Source organism: Bemisia tabaci, chromosome 10 (genome assembly GCF_918797505.1).
Source record: "Bemisia tabaci chromosome 10, PGI_BMITA_v3".
Lineage (NCBI taxonomy): Eukaryota > Metazoa > Arthropoda > Insecta > Hemiptera > Aleyrodidae > Bemisia > Bemisia tabaci.
Genome location: NC_092802.1, coordinates 7,536,932 through 7,554,805, shown reverse-complemented (window position 1 = coordinate 7,554,805; position 17,874 = coordinate 7,536,932). Strand labels below are relative to the sequence as shown.

At 39.0% G+C, this 17,874-nt stretch overlaps 1 protein-coding gene across 1 annotated transcript in view; it reads left to right on the top strand.

Annotated features, from left to right (window-relative positions):
- Positions 1–3,653: 3,653 nt before the first annotated feature.
- PRL-1 (protein-tyrosine phosphatase 4A family member PRL-1) overlaps positions 3,654–17,874 on the top strand; it is a 148,357-nt gene continuing 134,136 nt past the window's right edge. Inside the window, exons 1-2 of the mRNA XM_019040509.2 lie at positions 3,654–3,812; positions 5,004–5,087. The gene's annotated coding sequence lies outside the window, so the exon portion shown is untranslated. The remainder of the gene's footprint in view (positions 3,813–5,003; positions 5,088–17,874) is intronic.

Genomic DNA, 17,874 nt, shown 5'->3' with positions numbered 1-17,874 from the left:
TCATGTTATCTAAGAGGAACAAAGAACGTCAAGTCTTGGATTTTGATCTTAACTTTTGAACAGCGGACTCCAAAGGCATTTTTTCAGCTTCATTTTTAACCTATCTGCGCCGAGAAATATACCATGATCAGTTTTATGATCTCATGATCTCAATTTTGCACATATTTATGACCAATTTTAAAAGAGAACGAAAAAGAGCAAAAAACTTGAAAATGTAACGTCTCCTGAATGTAATTTGATTCTAATATTGCAAAATTTTCTTTCATAAATTTACTTCCGCCAGGAAATTGTCAAGAAATTTTAACTGGAAATGTCTTCGATTTTTCCTCTAATCACATGCTGGATGTAGCAAAATTTTGGTATAGAAAAGCATAATCTAATTCCTGTTAAAAATTTAATGCCTAGAGCCAATTTTGCAATCTTGAAATAGAGTTACATTCTTTTGTTAGGAAAACTGATCTATGGCAAATGCATTTGTATGAATTTAACTTTTCAATTTGTGTTATTCACAGAATATGTGTGATTTCTGAAATTACTTGTAAAATTTTTCCTAGTGTCTCAATTTGTCTTTATATCATTATGATAATAATGTCGCCACAGTAGTTAAAATATGTTTCGTCAGAATGTTTGCAATCTCGTTATGTTATACAGTCCAATTCAGTACTTAGTGGCATTTTAGTAATTAATTTGGCTATGTGTGTGTCTTTTACACTTATCAATAAGTTTTGATACTATGATGTGGGTTGTCTAAATGAAAAAAGCTAGTAATGAGAACTAAGCACCAGTAAAAAAGTGTCATGAATTTACTCCAAAACGTAATTTCAATGTGAGCTCTACTATCGAGTGTAATTCTAATAAAAAAAAAGGGTCAGTAACATGGGTCTCAGAATCACTTTTCGCTGTTAAAGTAGAGTAACTATCTGGAAGTAAAAACATCAATTTGGACATTCAATTGCTTTGTCTCTTTCAACTTTCCTTCCTCTTGGCAGTATTAAATTGTTTTTGATTCACAAGTAAAATTATAATGGAAACAAAAGAGCTCAGCTTCTTATATTTTTTGAAAAACATACTTCGAAAAGGCTTTGGCCATACATTTCAAGGTTTGCCAATGATATTGTTTCACTAATCATTGCAGTTAATCTTTCTTCCTCTTCTTCATATTATCACAAAATTACCTTGAAATTTTTTCTTGAGCCACTCTGACAATGAGACCTTTTTAATTAAATTAAATTAGGGAGGGAATAAAATGTACACTTTAAAGAATCCCCCCTCCCCCCCCCCCCAGTCAAAATTACATGAAGCAATGTAAACTTCAGATCAATTTGTAGTTATATTCTCAAGGACTATATTAATTTGTTGCTAAAAAATTGGGCCCAGTTTTGGAACAGGGAATTCATATTATTTCTAAGCCCCTGAAAAGGAGGATTTTTTTTCTGTCCGTGTGTTATGTAAATAACTCTGTAATTACAAAAATGTGAGGCACAGCTGTGCTATTTTGCATCAGGAAAATTCAAGCTTTAATTTGGAAGAAATTTCTTTTGATCTAAATAATCAATGTATTTTACCGTTAAATGGTCCTCAAGGTGCAATTTGTTTTTGATCATATTTCTCTATCCAGTCAGTGTCTGTTGGTGTATCATTTGTCTTTTTATTTATTGTTTTCATCTATCAATGTCAATTTTCAGTGCTCTATCATCGTCGAATCTTTGATGCATTACTCTTAAGTTTGTGAAAAATTGAAACTATAAATACTGTAATATCTATTTTTATCAAATAAAATCTTTCTATCTCTGTTAAGTAAAACTTTGTCTTGGTTTTTGTCATGCATCGTCTCATCTATATTACGATAAGATGGATTTATTATCATTTATCAGAATTACCTCAGTATGTTTTACACAAACTAATTGCGGTGGATGCACAGGTCGTAAGACAGTATGTTGGAATTTTTCAGCCAACTTGTATTGAGATATCAGCTTTATGTTGCATTTTTAACGCACATTGGCAAACAATTTCCATTTCTATGGTAACAAAATATGCATACCTTAGATTGCAATGTTATAAGTCTATATTCGTGTGTTTTTTTATGGGAGAAATCTAGCCAACAACTTCCACTGAAATTTTTTCTGAATATTTTTCACTCATTCCAAAAAAAAAAAATAAATCTCTTAAAATTTAAAAGAAAAATTTTAATCCTGGAAGATTACACTTCCTGGAAGAAATTAAAATATAATCTGAGATTTTTTGAACATTTCAATTGAAGTTCGCATTTTTGGTATTCGGCCATGGAAATACTAATTTTCATGGTTGGATCTGTATGATTTCAAAATATAGTCAGAGCTTCAATGCAGACTAAGTCCAGGCCTCTTCAAGTGAGGAAACATGGTCGCAAGGCATCTGCCTGTTCAAACCTGAGATCTATCCTTCTTTTTTGCGTCAGTTCTTGCCGTTCTTCGTATTTTTAAAAATTAAGACACATGATTATGATGGGTTTCACATTTTGGTTTCCAACCAGATGCTGTGTGCCTTTGCTTTTCCTACTGAAGATTTTTACGAAGAACTGATGGCTGGGCTCTTGTCCATTTTATAAAAAATAAAGAGGGAAGTTTTTCTTATAAACCCTTCACATCATAGGTATATTCCTCCTCAAATTGTGAGTATTTATGGATTGCATCTTGCAAAAAGGAACTAGCGCTATTGCAGTGTTTTCAAATTCTTGCAACTTCTTCTTTCCCTTTAAAATTATTCAATATACGTACAGTATTAAAATTTACAAACTTCTTTTCCCTTAGAATTAACAAATTTTTGGTGGGAAACAAAGAGTATTTGCTACTCTGAGAAATTTTTTAAACTTTTTGAAGAAGCGACATTTTTATAACACTGTAATTGCGCTGGTTCCTTTTTGCAAAATGCAATCCGTAAGCACAGCTGATTTAGAGCAATAGATTCCAGGTAAAGGCCCGTGCGTTTCAAATTAGTTTGCTTCCCTGAGCATACACCAAAAGAGAAAACGAGTACCTTATCTGAAACGGGCTCTATCTTTTGTGAAGTAATCAATTAGGCGATTGGTCCTTTCACATAAAACCGGAAAATTCTGCAGAATTTTGGACTGATTAGTTCTCCTGATAAAATGAATAATTACAAATAAATAATATGAAAAGTAAATGAAGAGTTAATAAATATTAAGCAGGCGTGAAGCAGGGGCTCTATCTTTTGTAAAGTTTTTTTTTTTTTTTTTTTTTTTTTTTTTTTACTACTTTAAATAGCCCACAAGGGCTAATTCCACGCTTTAAGTCCCATCCCCCCTCCGTCCCTACTGAACCAGCCCCAGGCAACCATTGTTTGAGACCATCAAACTCGGGTCGCCTGGCCGGGAATTGAACCCGGGACCTCCCGAGTAATCAATTAGGTGATTGGTCCTTGCAGATAAAACCAGTAAATTCTGCAGAATTTTGTACAGGTAAATACTATTGGGAAAAATAATAATTAAAAATAAATAATAAAAAAAAAAATAAATGAAGAAGTAATACAAATTAAAAATAAATTGTTTATTTGGCAACAAGGTAACAATGGTAATTGTAAGTTCCTAAAAGCGCCACTGGCGCGCTGCAATCGATGCCGTCGATGACGGTTTCTCGCTTCTTTCTCTTTTCTCTTCGCTTCAGTTCTCAGCTGATCTTGTTGCAGCGGCCCCGTGATTGTCGCGTTGGTCCGTGATCGACGGTGTGCGTGTTGTGTTGGTTAATTTTTTGTTTCTTAGGCGTGAGAAAATTTCCCCACCGTCTCTGGAAATTCCAATGTGTGTGGTTGTTGTGGTAAGTTCACTTTTCCTCTCGCCAAGACCTCTGAAAAACCAATCGAGGTTAGAGACATCGTCCAATGCCTATTGATGCACAGGGTGCATCATTTGTCTGTCCTGCCTATTTTCCTTTCTTCTCGCATTTTTTCTTCGGAAGTTTACATTTGCGTCTCCCATTTCGAAAATTCCCAGTTCCTTTACCCCAAAATTTTCCGTCTCCGCTCAACAGTGTGTCTAAATCAGGCTCGCCACGAAACTTTTACCTGCGGCCTTAATTTCTGACCTAATTCTCTTGCCTTAACCCTGGACAGCTGTTCACTGGCCTATATTCCTACTTTCCAAGCTTTAATTGCCTCAACGGCTAAACAGTGCATTTGTCTGTGCATTTGGCTCAATTAAGTACACATGTAGACACTATAAGCCATGAAAAATTAAGACTGAGCCAGCTTTTGAACTCAGGTGTAGTGATGTAAACCATTATTTTCTTCGTCTCATTTTGTTGATAGGGCAGGTACATATCTCATTATCACCTTAATTAAGTACTCGGTTTAAATCACTCATCCTATTAAGTGTTTACTCAATTTTGAGTAGCTTGTCGGCATCTTTATTACCCTATTGAGTGCGCAATAGCATTGAACTTGGTTATAACTTTATTTCAAGTGACTTTCCAGGATGACAAGACATAAATAAGTAGCTCTGTGCAATGGCTTTTGAGTTTTTATTTCAAAGGTGTTTAATCACACATATTCCAAATTTACCTTTCGACTCAGAGAAAGTCAAGTAGACCGAATATAAACTTGTGTTGCTGAGAATATTGGATCACAGAATGGTAAACCATTGTGTCCTCCAGGAGACATTCATCTTGTTTCACTTCAATGGCTCCTAGTTTGTCTAAGTAATTGTTTCTCAGTCACTGCAATTATGCTTTCACATCATGAATATTTATCTTAATCCTGAACGAATCTTACCTTGGTTGACTCGAAAACAAAATGCCCCCATCTTTTCCCAAATTGTTTTTTTTATGAATTTTTATTTTTAAATTTTAATTTATTAAATATATCATCCTATCTCCCTTATATACTCTTCATAAAAAAGTGTAGAATTTGGAGACAACTGATCTATTGTGAAGTTTTATAATGTATGATTTACCTATCACACACATTTCCATGCTTGGTTAATGCATAAAGTTTTTTATGATCATTTGCAGGTGGCTATTGGCACGGGAAACCTGCATTTTGAAAAAAATACAAAGGAATGTTCAAGGTCTTCCGAGGAATCTTGCCATAAACAGGTAATTTGAATTCACCATGCTTTCTATTCAACCTTAATCAGTGATGATGATGTACAGGGTGATCCAAAAACTCCATACCACCCCTACAGCCTTCCGAATTCTTGCGTCTTTTTAAGGTAATCTCCTTTCAGTTTTGGGGGTAACAAAAGTTGTTTCCCATGACCTACGAACACTCAGGAAATTTCAAGTCTCCATCTCAATTTTTCCAAAAGTTACAGGAGTGTTGCCAGGGCTGGTGGTGCCGGTCTCTTGGAGCACCCTGTATCTAAATGTATCAACAACAATCAAGGAAAGTGCCCACACATTCAATGTAAGATGGGAGACTCAAAATTTGATTGACTTTGACTAACGAGAATGATCAATTCCTGAGTGAATTTATATTTGAAAAAGTAACATCATTTATCTCCTAAATTCAATTAAGTATTCCCAAATCCTTAGCAGGATTCAAGTCACAAATCCTTGGCAAAATTAAAATAAGAAGTATACCTAAAACATTTTTCCTTTTTGTGGGATGATTTTCAAAACTCATGTCATCAAAACATCGAAAATCAGTATATGATGTTGTATAGATGAGGCTATGTCTTGTCTGATCTTGCTGTTATAGCAAGAGATAGTTTCAGCATTTGACCTGCTGAAGTCCTTAGATCTTCCCCCCCCCCCTTTTCCTCTCAGAGTTGAGTACCGTGAATTAAATCATTCTGTCAAAATATACCTTCAAAATTTCATCAAATGTTAAAAGTATCAAATATATTTTCAGTGAGGTACAAGCATTCTAATTTGTCAGAAGAAGTGGGAATTTTAGAATGTAGGCGATGGGAACGTTCATAAGAAAGGCATCAAGTCACATCAGTTGTTGTTAAATAAATGGGCAATTCAAGTTTTCGCAAGGTAACATTTGTGCGGATTCCTTTGAAAAATTTAAGAAATTTGCCTCTTAGGTATGTACCATGCTAAAAATTCACTGAAATTTGCACAAATATACGCACAACTGTTTTCATGTTTAAAATCAAATTTCCCAAATAAAGTTGGCGATAGCTGATGTTGCTAGGTTCCTCCCTGCTTAGTGCGGTTCAATTAGGAGTTTTCCTAACTTTTTGGAGCCTTTCCACATTTTTCGATCTTGCATTGGTCGAGCATTTTCTGCACCCACACAGGAAAGAAAAACACATTGGATCTAGAGTCCAGACTCTTAAAAACATCGACAAGGAAAAATACTCTTGATTCAACCAGATTTAAGCTTAATTAAGCCTCTTAATTTGAGCGGATTTCCTTTTGATTTAAGCTTAAATCTGATTGAATCAAGAGTCCTTTTTCTTCTCAATATTTTCAAGAGTCTGGACTCTAGATCCAATGTGTTCCTTTTCCAGTGTACATAACGAAACGAATTTTATGACGCGAAGCACCAGAAACAAGCTTCGTCTATTTTCTCGGAAAGGAAAAGCACTCTTAATTCAATCAGAATCTAGCTTAAATCAAGAACCAAGCCTCTTAATTTAAGCGGATTTCGTTTTGATTCAAGCAAAAATCCGATTGAATCAAGAGTATATTTTCTTGTCAATGTTTTCTAGAGTCTAGACTCAGATCCAATGTGTTTTTTTTTACCAGTGTACTCCCTATGCCCCTCTTGTCTATCGCTTTGTCTATCAATTTCAATAATCGGACGGTATGTCTAAACGCCCGTAACTTTTTATTCAGCGAACGAAGATCTAAAACTGCACGGATAAGGGTGCCGGGACCCCACCGACGAATACCCAGAAGGCTCGTTACGACGTGAGTGTCAAGTGACCCATTGAGTGCATGAGTGCCCCGGGCGTGAAGTGCGCTAGCATCCTGGGGGGCTCTGGAGCTGCGAGCCCATGCTGGGGCCCTTCAATCGCGCGACTACTTGATAAGCCAATCTAGAGATAAACGACCCCCACAGTGACGCCATGCCCGGCTCCGCAACTCGGTGTAATTCAATTAGGTACAGAGGTGGGAACTCGAAATAGCACGGCTCCCCCGATTGAACCCCCGAAGTACCCCCTTTGCGGATGTGCACCGAGAACGTGTTGCGAAGTTCGAGACGTTGTAGGGTGAATGGAGATGTTGCATGAGTGAGGAATTTGCGATTTGACTACTGGTTCTTACGTAAAAGTTCGCGAGAAACACGATGGTGTCACTGGTTTTCTCTGAAATTACTCCCAAGCTCAAAAAAAGCTCTCAAGTTGAGGCCAAAATGGAGGGGATATCCCACGCTATCCGGAGAGTCCACGTCTACATCAAGACAAACTCTCCATGCAAAGATAGGGAGCAAATACATTAGCAGTGATGCCGTGTTTTCAGTTTTAGAGTCCCCAAATAAAGTGGCAGCCCTGACAATGTATTTGCTCCCTATCTTTGCATGGAGAGTTTGTCTTGATGTAGAGGTGGACTCTCAGGATAGCGTGGGATATCCCCTCCATTTTGGCCTCAACTTGAGAGCTTTTTTTGAGCTTGGGAGTTGATTTCAGAGAAAGCCAGTGGCACCATCGTGTTTCTCGCGAACTTTTACATAAGAATCAACAGTCAAATCGCAAATTCCTCACACATGCAACATCTCCATTCAATTAGGTACAGAGGTGGGAACTCGGAATAGCACGGCTCTTCCTATTGAACCCTCTACGTACCCCCTTTGCGGATATGCACTGAGAACGTGTTGAGAAGCTCGAGACGTTGTAGGAGGGTGAATTCGTCGGAAGAACTGCTCGATATGTTGATGATCAGCCGAAAATTCGCCAAAACGTGGGCTGCATGGGTAGCCGCAGGACCTCCAGGAAGTCCTGAAATCCGGGAATACTGCTCTCGCATGTGTTGGGAATTTGCGATTCATAGGGTTGCTACAGTCTGGGAATACCAGGAAACGTCAGGGAATTTCAAAAAGTCAGGAAGAACCTGGAATGTCAGGGAAAATGATGAAACGGGATATCCCCTCCATTACGGTCTCACCTTTGAGAGCTTTTTTTAAACGTTGGAGTTCGTTTTAGAAAAAGTCAGTGGCACCATCGTGTCTCTCGCGAAATTTTCCATAGAAATCAGTATTTAAATCGCTAATACCTGATACATGCAAGAGCTCCGTAACCGGTATTATACAGAGATTGAAAGATATCAGGGGATTTCTGCTCTTTCCATTACTTTTATTTTCAAAATCGATTTGGTGGCCCGCATCGTGACGCAACTTTTGAGAATAACGCAAAGAGTGAAAAGCTTTAATTTTTTCCTGATAGGTATCCGAAGAAAATCGTCGATTTTGCTTTGAGGATATGACGGACGAAGAGAGGAAATCGGGGTAAATTAGGAAAATATCCGGGAATGAGAAAAAAATAAAACAATCTAGCGGACTCCATCCTGGTGTTACTGCTCACAAAGAATAGTCGGGTACACGCCAAAAAAGAATACGCACCTCTAGACCGCAACAGAAGATCGTCTGACGTCACTTTAACATGGAAAGCAAGTGTGAGAATCAAGATAGCAGATCTTTTGTCGCAGTCTAGAAGTGCGTAGACTTATTTGGCACGGGCCTCAGGTATTTGTGACAGAATATTCTGATAGTGAAAGTAAGAAAATCTCCGATGTTTACATTAGGTACGCATTTTACGTCAAGTATTTGTAAACAAGTTTTGACGAAGAGACTTTTTGAAATAACTCTGGAAGTACGTTCCATATACATATCGCAAATCTTTTCTTCATTCGATTTGCGATATACATTCGGGACGCACAACCAGTCAAGTTCTTTGAAAGCGCCTCTTGGTCAAAATTTGTTTACTAATACTTGACGTACCACAACGTAATGTAAACGTCGGAGATTTTTAGTGTATTTTTTTCTTTTTCTGTTTTCACGCAACAGAGGCATTTCGTAAGAGCAACAGGAATAGCGACACGGGAAAAAATTAAATCTTACTTTAGCAATTGTAATGTCAAAAAAATGTGCGACGAGTATAAACGCTGATTTTACAAGGAGGAAAATGCCAGGTCAACAACGCCCACAGTTAAATGAACAAATGCAATGTTGAGTTAGCATGTTTTTCAAATGTAAAATCAACATTTGATCCTTGTCGCACATTTTTTTGACAGTGAAATCAGAAATTAAGAAAATTATTTTTATTTATACCATCTGTAATTTGAGGTAACGAAATATCCTGAATAATTAATATGGATAGAGCAGTATTATACCTTTCTAAATCAGCATTCAATTTTTTTCCGTGCAGAGGAGGGAGTACGAAAACAAAGAAAAAGGCCAAATCAGAATCCAGGAATGTTTTTCAGCACTTTACTTTTCACCGCATTTATTCTCGATGGTTACCGAAATACCCCGAACAAGATCCTATCAAATACTTTCCAAACAAATTTCACCCCTGACCTACTCTCCTTTCGTCTCCTTTCGAGCCTGTCGAAGGAGATAAATAAGGTCGTCGCCATTCTCAAATCGGGGACAGAATAACTTCGGAACTTTCGTATTTTCGTTTCGATCACCCCTTGTCAGGTGGAAGTAGCCCTTGTTTCAGACAAGTTTACCTTTCATCTTCAGCAGATATCACAAATGCTATACGCGAGAGCAGATGGAAAGGTTAAACTTATCTGAAACAGGGTCTCTTTTAACGTCTAAAGGTTAAACTTATCTGAAACGCCGTCACTGTCATTTTGCGCAGTTTCTATTTCGGCACAACATGACAACATTGCATTTCGAATGTGATGAAATTTTCATCTAACTTGCTGTGCCAGTTTATCGAAAGTTGTCGAATTGTCGGTGTTTTTGTCGCAATTTTGAAAGTCGATTAGAGTTCAGTCGACGCATTTGACGAATGGGGATTAAGCGATAATGAAAGTTATGCTATGCTATCCTATGCATTGCAGGGTTACAAAAATCTGCCAAGTCCTAGAGGCTTAACCCAGATTTTTCTTTCAGAAAACGAAAAAAAGGGTGCCATTGGCCTATTTGATGAAATGCTGATGATAAGCTGAATCCAATTTCGTCCCATCGCGCAATGATGCGTATCGCACGGAATCGAAGTGAAGAAAAATAGTATCAGCTTCTGAAAGGCTGTTTGCTCCTCTCTGATGAAATTTATGACCACTCTGTTGTGCCACGTAAAAACGCCTTATGAGCGTTCGTATGTCGCCAAATTTCCTCTCGGCAAGTATTCATTTTTGAAGAGCGTTATGGATATTTTTCCTTGAAATTTTCGGAATTCTTAGAGCAAATGGACCGCGTTTAGCAGAAACCAGAAAGGAATCGAGCAACATCAGCTATCGCCAAATTTAACTGAGTAATTTCTTTTTTTCCAAGATAACCCTTTTGCGGATTCCTTTGAAATTTTTGAGGAATTTCTTCGTACGATGCCAAAAATTCACTGACGTTTGCAGAAAAATTCGCACAAGCGTTTTTATGTAAAAATTAAATTGCCCAATTAAATGTGGCAATAGCTGATGTGGCTTGGTTCCTTTCTACTTTTCGCGGTCCAATTGCATCAGCTTCTGAAAGACGGTTTGCTCCTTTTTGATGAAATTTATGACCACTCTGTTGTGCTAAGTAAAAAAGTCGTATGAGCATTCGAATGTGGCCTAATTATTCTCTCGGAAAATATTCATTTTTGAAGAAAATCATGATTATTTTCCCTTGAAATTTTCAAACTTCTTAGATCAAACGAGGAGCGAAGCCCTCTGAACGGCGAGAATCTTCCCAAATTTTCCTGAGAATTCGTGATTTGCTGAAAGAAGTGTGGCTTTCCTGATGAAGTTTATGACCACCCTTTTGTGCCAAGTAAAAACGTCGTACATGCATTTGAATGTGGCCAAAATCCTCTCGGAAAATATTCATTTTTGAAGTAAATTATTATTACTTTCCCTTGAAATTTTTAGACTTTTTAGATCCAATGAGGAGCAAAAGCCTCTAAAAAAATAGGGAGAGGAATTATGCATTAATTTTCCTGAAAATTCGTGATTTGCCGAAAGAAATTCGGCCACGTCCGATGGCATATACGACGTTTTTCCTTAGCATGGCAGCCCGCAACGGTGGTCTCAAAGACGTTCCGCGGACCTGGACCTGGGTGGTCCCCGCTTGGCCGGTTCTTTTTCTGCTCGCGTTACATACCGAGTTGCATTGCAGATTACCGATCCATGTCTGGGAACCAACGCAACGTTTCCTGATGGATCGCAAAAATCCGCCCTGGCTCCAGCTCAAATCCCTCCCGAGAGATCCTGGAGAATTGGCAACGTCGGTTGCGACGGGTAGAAGTGCACTCTGCACCCGATGATGCATCGGTGCATATAAAAATGCAATTAAAATTCGAGCCCCCGTCGCACAGTGGATCGTGTTAATTAGAGAGGTCGGACATGAAAGTATTATCTTGAACTGCAAATTTTGATGTTTATTTCGTCACATTTTAAATTTTAAGGGGTGCTTCCGCTAGAAAATTTTACGAGGAAACCTATAGAACCACTTTTAGAATCTCAAAATTTTGTATAAACTGAGTTATAAGCTTTTAAAATTTCCAAATTTTGTCCGACCTCTCCTATTGACTCTGTCCACTGTGCGTCACAGCGTTTCGTTTCGGAGTTCGAACTCATGCGCCCGGATTTAATACTCCCGGATCGTTTTTCAGGGTAAAACTTTAATTATGGCGTCGGTTGCGTAAGGAGCAGGCTCTGTTTCCGTTTTGAGTATCGTCAGGGAAGTAGTACATCTTTTTTACAGTGTTGCCTGATTTTGAAGCAGTAAAGGGACCAGGGATGCGAAATTCCATGAAACTTTTACAAATGAAATTACATGTGTTTTGGAATTTCTGTAGTGGACTCGGATCGAGCCAGTCCACCCTTGTAGACTGCTCTGCAGACAGTGAGAGCGAAGAAAGCCGCACACTGGAAAAAAAACACAGTGGATCTAGAGTCCAGACTCTTAAAAACATCGACAAGGAAAAGGACTCTTGATTCAATCAGAATCTAGCTTAAATCAAGAACCAAGCCTCTTAATTTGAGCGGATTTCCTTTTGATTCAAGCAAAAATCCGATTGAATCAAGAGTATTTTTTCTTGTCAATGTTTTCAAGAGTCTGGACTCTAGATCCAATGTGTTTTTATTTCCAGTGTGGTGCTGTTTAAGGCACCAGGGAAATTCGCTCTAGCACAGGCAACGGCGTAGCGCCGGTGACTCAGATGTCGTCTCGGACAGAGACATGAGTAATAGGAAGGGGTGATAAGCGCCCTGTTTCTGTCTACGGGTCGGGAGGGGTGGGCCCCCTCGGAATTTTTCAGCCGGTGGCGGCGGAGTCGTCTGGCTGAGGGGGTCGGGTTCCCGTCAATTCGTTGGAGTTACCGTGCGGGCGAATCGAGGGCGAGAGACGCCGCGGACTCGGCTCGATGGCGCTTGCAAAGTTTTGAATTTCCATTCCTCCAACGTCAGGGAAATGTAATCAGACTTGCCGCCTGTTTAGCGAGTCCATCTCCTTATTCAGTCAAATTCTCCGATTCAAAGGGAGGACCGAACAGGCGAGCACGATATTAGCGGAGTTGCCGCGCCTGTAGGATTAAAATCGAATCTGTGTGCTTAAAAAGGATTTTTCACAATGTTTTTTTTTTTTTTTTACCTTTTTGAACTCTTAGGTCGTCCGCACTATGGATCGTATTCGTTACATCAAACGGGAGAGATCCTACCGATATCGATTTGCTCAAAAGCCGATAGAGAAAGCTGAGTGAACGGGTTTTTTTTTATGGATTTTTTATTCGCTCGAGTATCAAATGGTGATGTATAGTGAATTTGTTAGGATTTTCTCATTTTCCGACTTAAATCTTCTAATTGTTGTTTGGAGTGATGTTCTATATTGTTTTGAACCTAATGATAAATCGAACCACTATCGAATACGATCCATATTACCTGAGAAAGTAGCGGTACACCGCTACTTGTAGCGCGAGTCACGGACGCACAGGAGCGCGAATGTCACATGAATATAGCTTCAAAAATGCAAAGAAGAACGATTCTGACGAACTGGACTCCCCCTCGTCTCAAAAGCACTGATTTCATTTCCTTCCCTGAGCTCTAACAGAGACAGGTTCTAGCTCATCCGTAAAAACACATTTGTCCAAAGGGAAACAAATAACACATACGTTGTTTCTTGACTGAGCCAGAGATTGTAGTTCCAACCTGCAAAATTTAGTCTAATTGACACTGCTCTTTTTGCATTCAATTCAGGAGTTACACAACAGTGGCGTTTTCTGCGCAATAGAACGCATTTTAATCAACAGGAACTATATCCATTACCATCCCTGCCATGCGTGTACTTTTATGATTTCAAGGCCCATGTCAGAATGGTTATAGTTCCTTTTGATTTAAGTACGTCCAATATGAGGTATGGCGCGTCTCATATAAACTTGATTTAATTTTCAAGTCGGCAACGCGGTGCCAAATGGGCTTTATTTTTAGCGCTATGATGCGTGGATCATTTACAGAGCTTTCACGGCCGACCGCGAACACTGCCCAGTGGCGCTACCACCACGTCCCGGCGTGGAACTGCATGAGCGCGGAACGCCTTCAAGTGCGTCGTTAAGTCCGAGAAACTTGGAGAGTGCTCGTGAAAGAACGTTTCCAAAATTAATTTGGCGGTCACCGTTCTGAAAGGGAATATGCGTCCATCAAAATCGAGCGTTCGCTGTCAAGTCACTCGCGAAGTGTAGCGTTAAAAAGCTAGGGCAAAGCGATAAGACGCAAGGGAGAGCACACATCGGATAGGTTTTACAGAAAAGAAGCCAAGTTTTTTGGCAAACAAGGGGTGTGATCGTTTATCGTTTAGGAGAAGTGCATGAGCATCATTAGGCAGTTAGTTCCTGTCACCTAATTGGTTTTATCAATTGGAATTGAAAGGGATCCAATGGACTACCAGACAAGGTACGGATTTAAGCATTCTGATACGTGTTTCTTAACCAGAATTTCACGCAGAACACGAGTCTCGCATTAAAAATTACTGGAACCAACTCCTAGTTAAGATAGGCAGGGTGTCTGGCATCATGATTTTCCCGATTCTATCAGGATTTGAGGACAATTAGGATTTAATCCCGATTTCATCAGGATTTGTGGAAAAATCGGTCGTAAAATCAGGATTTGAGAAAAGTCGGCCGTCCGATCGGATTTTTTTTATCGAGCTATTCTTGAAAGTTTACATTCGCCTCCGCAAAAAATCAGGATTTGGAAAAATTATGAAATCAAGATTTAGCAGTCAAAAATCAGGAAAAATCGGGATTTCATCAGGATTTCCCAAAATGAAAAAGGAAACTAGACACCCTGCATTGTTTTTATTTTACATTGGTTACGTCATAGAAACAGTGGAAAGCGACTCTTAATATGCATAAATTCAGTCCTACGACAAGCAAGTATCTCTTTTTCCGGAAAACTTGATTCTTCTCTGCAGAAATCGATCGAAATTATACAACTCCTCCATCTTAATTTGAAAAATATGTATTCGAAGAAAAGATCGCCAATTCTCAGTCCTTAATGAAGCATTATTCATTCAAATACGCGACAATACTCCGAAGGATTTCACTTTTTCCTCGAACAATTTTAGCTTCTAAGAATACCTTTATGCCTAGGAGTTGGAAAAATCCACTCCAGTACACTTGACACAAGTTTCCCTCATTAACAAACCCGTTGAATTTTCTCATCATTCATCGATAGTTGCCCCATAACATGCGTTACATATTCATGTGACAGTACGAAGAAATCCAGAAGTATTACCATGCTCGCACCCTTTTTCCCGCTACTGATCTCGTCCTGCAATCGAGCATTACCCTCTGGAAAATTTGAGACAAAAAACAAACACGTTCAGATCAAACAGTGCGTCACCGTGCTAAACCCACGTCACAGCGCGAAGTTAAGCGCGTCAAAAAATTCCAGGCGGTAGGGAGGATGAAGGAGAAGGGGGAAGCACAAAACATTGCACCCACTTCACAGGTCGAATGTAATTCGCGAGCATTGATTGTTGCCAGTTTCCAAATCAATGTTGAATTTCCCCTCTATAACTGATGTTTAACTAGCCATCATTTTTTTTCAGACTCTTCTCGAAAGATGGGATAGAAATTGTAACAAAATTTATTTTTACTGCTATTTTTTGGTACAATACGTAATTTCGAGAATCTCGGTCGAGGAAAATTCGACGTGGATACAGAAATCAGGGCTGTCAGCAGAAAGCCACCTAAAGTTTTGATTTGATTTTTTTGGGGTCGAAAATATGTTTATTGCGATCTAGAGCGTGGAAAAAAGGAGATGTTTGGCTTGCATTTCGAGCATCCTAGAAGAGGTTTTTGAAGCAAGTGGGTACAGAAATTTTTGCTATCGATTCCCTAAAAAATGGCGCGGTTTATCGGAAAAAGTCGAATCGAAAAAAAAATGAATTATATTTTTTTCCACGATGACGGACGCTCCTATTCATTTTTCGATTTCCGGGTTTTGCAGGAATATTGACGCCATATCGCACCTACCTGCGTCAAAGTAAAAATAAATCAGCAACTACCGCCGTCTCCTTTTTCTTCCTTTATGCCAGTGAATCGTATTTGACACATCAAACAGGTGAGATTGTATCGATATCGATTGGTTTGGTTCAACATGTAAACATAGCCTCAAAAGTCAATTGAGCAATCTGAGGGAATGGGGTTTTTCTGATTATGGCAACGGAAAGTAGAATTTTCAGGAATTTTCTCATTTTCAGCTTTTCCAACTGAAAATACTAAAATATTTGTGTGAGTTTACGTTCTTTTGTTATGAACCAAACGATACATCGAACCATCATCGGATACGATCCATTAGGAACAAAACCCATGGATCAAAACTATAGGCTTCTCACATACATATAAGTCGCTTTACAGCACTCCCTCGCTGCTTTCCACGCAACCTCGCTGCTTGCAACCTCCACTGCTTTCTTTCAAACCACAAATCTTCCGGGGAATTGAGCACCTATTTTAGGCTTCTTTCTATCGGTTATATTTTTTTGTCCGGCGGTTTTATGCGTGATTTGGCTATATCGCTCGGGGAATTGAGCAGAGAGAGAAAGGAACCCACCAAATTACGCAGACTTTCCGTTTTTGTTGATGTTATTGCGCGGCGTGTTTGTTTGCTCGTCTCGTCGGCTACAGTTAGTTGACAGCTGAGGTGTTTTTGCACAGTTGTCGGACGGTCGCAGATCACCTGGCAGGCACTAAACTTTGACGTCAATCCGGGATTGCGATCAGAAGAAGCTTTGAACTCACCTGTTAACGCTTCTAAAAAAAATACGCACGCTGGAAAAAAACTCCAGCCTTGGAAGCCGTACTTGCAGGCTATGTAGTGTAGACCTACGACACATTCAAGAGATTTTGCATCTAACGTTTTTCGTCCAAATATTAGTTTTGAAATAATTCTAACTGCGGAAGAAATAAAAAAAAGGAGAGTCGAAGATTTCTATGTTCGAAATTCTTGAGAAGGCAAAAAATTTTCAAGTCCATTAGAACCTGCCACCGTGTGTCTAATCGTACATTTGTATGAGTGTGATGCCAGGGTGTCTACAAGTCCGGAATTAGTACTGATTTTTTAAGAGCGGTCCGGAAGTACTGAAAAAGTACGGAAATTTCGCAAAAAGGTCCGGAATTTGTTTTCATTTTTGTCGCAACTTCAAATTTTTGAGATTTTTCTAATTTCGTCAAATGGAGGCACTGAAAAAGTACCGATTTTTTCTGCTAGAGGAGGTACTGAATTTCTTGAGAATGTACCGAAAAAGTATTGTAAAAGTACTTATTTTTGACCAGCCTGTTTTAGTAGACACCCTGGATGCAAAATTGGCAACAACTGGAATACGAATACTTATGTGAGAATTTAACCATCGATATTTAGATTGAGAAGGTTTGGATTATTTTTCAAGCGCCCGCTATTTTGCAACACGGCGATTGGCAGGGAAAAGAAAAATCCGGCGCGAAAAATATGTTTGTTGGCGCGACGCGAGATTCGTAAAGCCGGAAACAATCTCCCCGGGGAAAGAAATGCACCTGATCGAGTGATCCGCCTACAAATCCGCCGGAAGCAGGATGTATGTCGCAGAAAGTTGAGACAAAACAAGGTTATCTAAAGCTCGGAAGTGTGCACTGATCTCAGGGGGTATAAATAATTATCCGTGACCGTCAAAAGTATAATATCTATGTATAATATCCAATTGTAATATCTATTTATAATATCCATATATAATATCTATGTATAATAGCTATATATAAAGAGTATGGACAAGCCGGTAATTTTGAAGTTAGGTCATGGAGCTTTTAGGGCCCATAAGGGCAGCCAACCTGTGACTTTAAATCATACAGAGTGATTTAGTATTACGATTGTCACGACCCATCGTGTGTAAAGCACGTGCGTGACTTATAGTTTTTGCATACATTTACTCATTTTTACGGAAGAACGCGCATTTATGAATATTTTTGGCCATCTTCGTCTGATATTGGAATCTGCAGATTGACGTTGACAGTGACATTTTTTGTGTTCGATGGTTGGCTGTGTTTTTGGTCCCCGAGAGCTCCATATTTGGACATGTCCGTACTTTCCTCCGCACGCGTTTGTGGGGTTTGTTTTTTTATTACGAAACGTGATGGCTGAGAAGGAAGGAACTTTAACTTGTCCGAGGCATTGTTTTAAAGTGCTCAACAGAGTAATGATTTTAATTCCTAAGTTGATTCTCTCCGAAATTACGGGTGATATAGGAAATCCTCGCAGTACTCCATTATTCAACCCTCAGTGCCTTTGAAGATTTGAAAAAATAATTAAAATT